Source organism: Xiphophorus hellerii, chromosome 1, assembly GCF_003331165.1.
Source record: "Xiphophorus hellerii strain 12219 chromosome 1, Xiphophorus_hellerii-4.1, whole genome shotgun sequence".
NCBI classification, from domain to species: domain Eukaryota; kingdom Metazoa; phylum Chordata; class Actinopteri; order Cyprinodontiformes; family Poeciliidae; genus Xiphophorus; species Xiphophorus hellerii.
The window spans coordinates 30,157,916-30,164,481 of NC_045672.1; the positions used below are offsets into that span (position 1 = coordinate 30,157,916).

The following is a 6,566-nucleotide window of genomic DNA, read 5'->3' on the forward strand; positions in this document are numbered from 1 at the left end:
CCAGTGCCCATGTGGTCAGCTGAGAGAAACTAAGAGCAGCAAATGTTGTTCTGTGCCAACATGTGATCTAACTGCAGTGGAAGAAGACTGGGCAAAGTGACAACTAGAGTAAAGATGTGAAGAACAGCAAGTGGTTTCTGGATGGTAAGAAGCACTTCTCTTTTCCATCAGCCATTGTACAGTGCATACAGCTGACCAAACGTGCTTTCTTTAAAAAAAATACCAGCTGCACCAAACAGATTTTCTTTGTACTCCTGAGCTATGAACTCATCTAGTTAGCATTTGTGTCCCAAATCATAAGACAGAAACAATGATGTGCCCCTTATTAGTGGGTGTGAAAGGAGTTATTTTTGCTGCGACCTTCCAACGCTCCAGCAGCGAACAGGAAACCGGGAGGACGGTTCTCCGTTACCCTCAAGATAAGACCACATGCCCCCTACTCCTGTGTCTCGCCCTTTTCTTCAGTCTCTTCTTTCCCCCTTTCATCTGAGTCATTGTAGAGGAGCAGAGATGAATAATTCAGCAGATATGCTGTTTAAGATCACACAGGATGCACAGCGCCACACAAAGACTTCTTACAGTCTAAAGTGGGATTCCCCATCAACCTTGTTAATTAGGTCAGGAAAGTTCAGATTATAAGCAGGACACTCCATCTGCCGCCGTGATTCCCTTTTTTTGTCACATCAACACAGTTTTGTTGCAACAATAACTCCTAATTGCTAAAGGTTTCCCTATCTGAGCCTGATCCAACGGGATCTTATCAAACGGGAATGGGATTAGAGTGTGGAGCATCTGCCAGCTCAATCTGGGTTTAAATCAAGGATCATCTGGTGTTGCTGAACTGCGCCCTGTACACCTGGCTCGTGACCTGTGACCCGCGTCGATATCACATTGACAATCAAATTTGACGTGTAAATACAACAATAAAAACTCAAACAGAAACAAATTGAGTTCAATACAAAATTCTGGAAGAGATTAAGTGAAAAATTACAAGTGAAGGCTAAAAATGGTAATGAAATAACATTCATTCTTTAAATCTGTAGTAAATGTGTGAAGAAGCTAACCTGAAACTGTTTTAAAGAATTTTAAAGAAGAAAAAGAAAGGAATCTCATACAAGCTCTTAAAAAGCTAGCAGTTACTTTGTTTAGGTTAACAAACACAAATTGCTATCCCAAAAGCAGAATAATAGCCAAAATGTCAACGTTAGCTTGCATGGCAACATTAGCATAAAACCATTTTAGCTTACAATCCTAGCAGAATTAGTTCATGTTCAAATGGTACGTATTATGCTAGCATTAGCTAATATGCTAACATTAGCATGAGATTATTTTATCTTACAATCTTAGCAGAATTAGCTAAAGTTCTAATAGTACGTATGCTACTAGCATTTACTAACATGTTAGGTAACGTGTTAGCTAACACTTGGTGCTATGCTAAAAGAAAACCATTCAAATTTGGGGGCTACATCCTTCAAAGGCCACACAAAAAATAAATAATGCCGTGGAGTCCACAGAACAGGAAAGGGGATGCCAGTTTGGCAGCATTTCAGATAGTTAAAACAAAAAACTGATCAATAATGATCAGTATCAATAATTATGTTTTATGTTGACTGATATAAAACGTTTTTATTGCGATAAGTTTTTCAGCCAAATTCTTCAGACCTACTTGCAGTTGATGCAGAATTTCTTAGACACACCTTACGTAATAATACGAGGGAAAACGTTAACATTACCTAACAAGCTAGCAATAGCATGAAAGGATTTTTAGCTAACAGTAGTAGCAAAATTAATTAACATTTTAATGGCAGGAAATAGTCTAACATTAGTGATGCTAACATTAGCACATATGTTACAAACACCAAGATTGCCATTTTAGAGATAACATGAAAACTAAATCTGCACAATATTTGGAAAACTACATTATTATTTCTGTGATTATTGCGATGACAATACTGATTGTGATTAAACCATTTTATAAAACATTTATTTCCAATGTTTCCAATGTTTCTATTGGTCTGCCGGAGCTTCAAGAATCTGACCGCAGAGATCTTGATCCGATGTGGGAATAAAGAATTAGAACTAGAAAACATTGCATCTAAAATATTCTTTGTATATTGTCTCTCTCTGCCTCCAACAGACCACAACATATCAATAAATACATAATTAATAAGGGTACACTACAAAACACAAACTTGTACCCAGTACTTTTGGTCTAGTTTCTAGTGCAAATATCTGAGCACATTTGAAATAAGACATAACAAACTTATAAGTAACTTTTCAGCAAGAAATAAGAGCTTGTTTTAAGTAAATAATTTCTTATCATTGATTTTTAAAAGTACTAGATCCACTTGCAGATTTTTTCCACCTATAACATGGAAAATGTATTGATATAAGTGAAAAAAAATCATCCAATGAAACTAGATATTTTTTTATCAGTATTGAGGAATTGTTGCTTAAAATAAGCACCAATATGTTGCTGAAAAGTTGCTTTATTTCAAGTGCATTAAGACATTTGCAGTAGAAACTAAATAAAAATATTTGGTAAGTTTTTGCAGTGAAAGTGATGTACAGAAGAGTTTTTTTTTTTTAAGTCAATCGGAGAAGCAGCTAACCTTCAAATAATGTCTTTCATTAAAACCTTTTATTAATTTCTATGGCAGAAATGTTTTAGAGAAGTTTTATTTTATATGAAAACAAACAAAAACAATAAATAGAAGGAGATGCAGCCGTCATCATCATCTGAAGACTAAATGTTTTGATACAAAGATTGAAGAAGCAGTTTGACGGCAAAAGAAGGAAAGCAGAAAGTATCAAGAGGATGGAAATAAATCAAAGGAAGCTGCTGCAGCGGTGAGAAGAAATGCACAAAAGCTTCTTAGATCATGTCAGCCTCACTGCAAGGGATTTGGCGCAGGAAAGACCGTCTGCGGATGTGTCAAACGCCACCTTTTCCATCTGCCAATCCGGAGATACTGAAGTTCTTGCTCTGAAAGCAAAGTGTGTGGGTGAGGAGGAGATGTAAACAAAGAGACTAAAACCCAAATCCTCACATGGAGGCGTCAACAAAGACAGGAGATGACTTAATTTTTCCTCCCTTCTTCCAAAAAGATACACAAATCTAGGTCAAGTCGTCCATTTTTTGCAGACGTTAATGCAGATAAATATCAAAGAGGAGGAGTGATGTGGGGGGAGACAGAATCAGGCTGACGGGCTCCCTCAGTGCCACTTCCTGTCTCGTGTTTGGCTATATGAACCGAGTCAAATCGGATAGCAAAGGGTGATATTTGGGGGATGGGGATGCAGGTTGGAAGAGGAGCGCTTCGCCTCCCAAAAACGACTCGGACGTGTCGGAGCAATCAAAGCAAAAATAAATACAAATAAAAATGAAAAACAGCAGGAACCGCACAAGCAGCTTCCAGGCTGCGGCGTCCGACACCCACTCAGGAGATTTATGGCACTTTGTTAGCTGCAACCCAAACAGACTCGAGTTCAGACCAGACCTGAAAACAAACACTGCCGGACGAAAAATCGTCCCAGAAGTTTCTGCGATACACGATTAATATCGCTGCTTTGAGATTATGTTCAATATAATAACGCCAAACTTTAAAATCTATTGAATATTTAACACTGGAACTGGAAGACATTTAAAATATCCAAAATAAATGAACAAAAAAGCAACAAATAAAATGAATTATGATGACTTTTGTCATTCAGAAAAGAGAAACAATAAATCATGCAAATAGAAACAATTGAGCTCATTTTAAGTTGTAATGCGATTTATTCCATTAGTTCAGTTCCCACACTCAGTAAACCTGACATAAAGCAAAAGAAAAGAAAAAAAGGTCACAGACATTAAAAATCTGCTTTGCTATGACACAGAGACTGCATCGCCTTCTGCAGCTCCAGGCTCTGCACTCACCTTGCTGTCATCCAGTCAGAGCATCTGAAATCTCCCAGGCAAAAGCGAAAAGGCACCAGGAAGAAGCCGGAACCAGAAGCCTCGGCTTTACATGTCTGCTCCCCGGCTGCGGAGGAGGAGAAAATCCCCCCCGGTCACTTTCCAAAGCCGGTTTCCTCTACGCCGGGCCTGTCCTTGTGTCTGCAGCGGCGGCCGTGTCTCCCATTGTTCCAGGGCGAGTGAGGCAGGCTTCCTCACCCCGACAGACCCAGCCTACTACAACAGCTGTGGACCAGCCCCCCACCTCTCTGCTGCTCCTCCTGCCTATCTGCTAAACATTAACCCTGCAGCTGCTGGCTCGCTCGGGCCATAAAGAGGCGGAGATGATGGCTGGTTGGAGGCGGGGAGGAGGGGGCTGCAGAGCGGACAAAGAGACGTAACAGAGAGGGGAGATCCTACAGAACCGACAGGACTTCTGCATGGATCCGTTCTGTGCCCTAGAAAGAAAACAGGCTCTGTGCTAAGAGGATTGTCTTCCTCAATCACTTTGGCAGGAGGTGTTGCGTGTGAGGAATGTGTGACTGCATGGAGGAAAATGGAAACCACTGGAAACTCAGGATGGATTCCCAACAGGAAGCTTCATTGACACAAAGCAGAGAGCTCAGAAAATCTGATGAAAAGATAAAGAAACTGAACTAAACCTTCAAAATCAGGTTCAGATCAAAACCACGACTGGTTCTGTTTTCATCTGTTACCAAAACGCCACCACAAACACAAAGTTTCATTGTTCGGTCTTCTTTTTACATTTTTTTGCTTTGTTTGAGAATCTGAGTCGTTCATATGCAACAGTGTAATAAGTTTATTGTAGATAGAAAAATAGGAGTATATTTCCACCAAAAAACTCAGAAAATGTTTATCTTAATCTCAGAAATGTTCTAGTAAAAACAAAGAAACATCTATGCTCCAAAAGTTGAAAATTTGTTAGGATACAATTTCGAAATTTTGTGATCAATTTCAGTAATTTTCTAGAAAAAGCGAGGACACTTCTGAGTTCCAAAAATTAAAAATTTTGTGGGAAAATAACTCAGGAATTTTGAGATTATTCTCAGAAATTGTCTAAAAACACAAGGAATTTTTTTAGCTCCAAATTCTAAAAAAATTGTGTGAAGGTATGGACAAAACTTTTACATTAATTTGAGAAATTTTCTAGAAAAAACAAGGAAATCTATGGGGTCAAATAATTAAACATTTGTGGAAAAATACCTCAGAAATTTTTTTTTATTAAGTTAAAAAAAATTAAGTAAAAACAAGTTACTGAAGTTCAAAATTCAGATTTGAGAGAAAATAAATATGAAATTTTGAGATTAATCTCAGAAATGTTTTAGAATAAACAAGAATATTTATGAGCTCCAAAGTCAAAAGTTGCAAAAAACAAACTCAGAAATGTTCTTGTTTTTTCTCAAAAGTTTTGATTTCTTTTCCCAGATTTCTGACATTAATCACTGAATTGTAACTTTTGGTTTGAGAAAAAAACTCTTCTGAATGACTGACAGTTTAGTTCAAGTCAAATTGACAACCAGCTAACCGAACCCCTGCTCTGTTCGCATCACTGAGTTTGTTTTCCAGCTGTTGGAGAGCATCATGAGAGAATGTGAAGAGCAAACAGAAACAGAAAGTCCAGACCAACTTTCCCTCCTGCACATGTGTGAAAACAGTCGTGATTTCTGCAGCAGCAGCAGCAGGGAGTTTTCGGGCCCAGCTTCACGTCTACGTGTGGTTTATCCGTCCAGGTTTTCTCCCTCCCTACCCATGTGACTCATCTGCTGTCCTTGTTAATGAAGCCACATCATCCCTGTAGACATACCAGACGGACTCAGCAGAGTCTGATAACAAAAACGCTGCAACAGCAACAACTAGAGAAGGAAAACATGAGATTCAGGAGGACAAACAACCAAGCAGCTCCAAGGGCATCCGCAGGTCATTTCAGGGCCTGATCTTGTGATTTGTAAACCAAAGAGGCTTACTAATGTTTTTTAGTAATGAACTCCTCCCTCACACTGCAAAAACACTGAATTTAACCAAGTATTTTTGTAGAGTTTATGGCGCAAAAATGCTAGTATACTTAAAATAAGACAAAACTAACTTGCAAGTAAGTTTTTAGCAAGATGTAAGAGCTTGTTTGAAGTAAATAATTCCTTAATGATGATTTCAAAAGGTACTAGTTCCACTGGTTATAACAAGATAATTTTTTAAGTGCTATAAGTGAAATAATCAGCCAGTGGAATTGGTACTTTTTCAATTATTCGCTACTGCGATCTCACTGCTAATTTACCTTTGTTAGCTAGCTAGCTATATAGCTTTTTCTCGTCCATAACGGGTGAGTGCAAATTTATTGCCATTTTATTGTCTTTTGAACATTTCTAGTCAACAAAGGTCTTAAATTTTATTCAAAAAGGTCTTAAAAGGTCTTATAAACTCTTAAATTTGAGTTGGTGAAACCTGCAGAACTTCAACTTATAATATGAGAAAAATGTCTTGTTATAAGTAAAATAATCTGCCAGTAAAACTAGTACTTTTCCATCAATATTAAGGAATTATTGATGTAAAAAAAGCTCCTATGACTAGCTGAAAAGTTACTTATCAGTTAGTTTTGTCTTATTTGAAGAGC

The 6,566-nt window shown here is 38.0% G+C and overlaps 1 long non-coding RNA gene across 1 annotated transcript; it reads right to left on the reverse strand.

The window, feature by feature from the left end:
- Positions 1–2,212: 2,212 nt before the first annotated feature.
- LOC116718127 (uncharacterized) lies at positions 2,213–6,079 on the reverse strand. The gene is made up of 3 exons (XR_004338879.1): positions 6,021–6,079; positions 4,203–4,206; positions 2,213–2,232 (listed from the first exon to the last, which is right to left on the reverse strand). It is a non-coding gene; the product is annotated as an uncharacterized LOC116718127 (long non-coding RNA).
- Positions 6,080–6,566: the final 487 nt, after the last annotated feature.